Source organism: Lampetra planeri, unplaced genomic scaffold (genome assembly GCF_965212315.1).
Source record: "Lampetra planeri unplaced genomic scaffold, kcLamPlan1.2.h2 scaffold_1904, whole genome shotgun sequence".
NCBI classification, from domain to species: Eukaryota; Metazoa; Chordata; class Hyperoartia; order Petromyzontiformes; family Petromyzontidae; genus Lampetra; species Lampetra planeri.
Genome location: NW_027614653.1, coordinates 20,001 through 21,173, shown reverse-complemented (window position 1 = coordinate 21,173; position 1,173 = coordinate 20,001).

The following is a 1,173-nucleotide window of genomic DNA, read 5'->3' as shown; positions in this document are numbered from 1 at the left end:
TTCCAGCAGATTTGCACGTGCACTCAAAAAAGTCAAAATTTTTACACATAGACCCCATCAAACGGGAGAAATTGGCCGGGATTGCTCTCATGTGCGTTACGGGGCATCGTTTCTCTCGCGCCGAATTCCATCGAGCTGGGAAATCGCTCATTTTTTGCGTCGCCAAATATCGTACGAACGCCGTGAAACTTCCACAGGCTTTTCCAGCAGATTTGCACGTGCACTCAAAAAAGTCAAAATTTTTACACATAGACCCCATCAAACGGGAGAAATTGGCCCGGATTGCTCTCATGTGCGTTACGGGGCATCGTTTCTCTCGCGCCGAATTCTCTCGAGCTGGGAAATCGCTCATTTTTGCGTCGCCAAATATCGTACGAACGCCGTGAAACTTCCACAGGCTTTTTCAGCAGATTTGCACCTGCACTCCAAAAAGTCAAAATTTTTACACATAGACCCCATCAAACGGGAGAAATTGGCCCGGATTGCTCTCATGTGCGTTACGGGGCATCGTTTCTCTCGCTCCGAATTCCATCGAGCTTGGAAATCGCTCATTTTTGCGTCGCCAAATATCGTACGAACGCCGTGAAACTTCCACAGGCTTTTCCAGCAGATTTGCAACCTGCACTCAAAAAAGTCAAAATTTTTACACATAGACCCCATCAAAACGGGAGAAATTGGCCCGGATTGCTCTCATGTGCGTTACGGGGCATCGTTTCTGTCGCGCCGAATTCCATCGAGCTGGGAAATCGCTCATTTTTGCGTCGCCAAATATCGTACGAACGCCGTGAAACTTCCACAGGCTTTTCCAGCAGATTGGCACGTGCACTCAAAAAAGTCAAAATTTGTACACATAGACCCCATCAAACGGGAGAAATTGGCCGGGATTGCTCTCATGTGCGTTACGGGCATCGTTTCTCTCGCTCCGAATTCCATCGAGCTGGGAAATCGCTCATTTTTGCGTCGCCAAATATCGTACGAACGCCGTGAAACTTCCACAGGCTTTTTCAGCAGATTTGCACGTGCACTCAAAAAAGTCAAAATTTGTACACATAGACCCCATCAAACGGGAGAAATTGGCCCGGATTGCTCTCATGTGCGTTACGGGGCATCGTTTCTCTCGCGCCGAATTCCATCGAGCTGGGAAATCGCTCATTTTTGCGTCGCCAAATATCG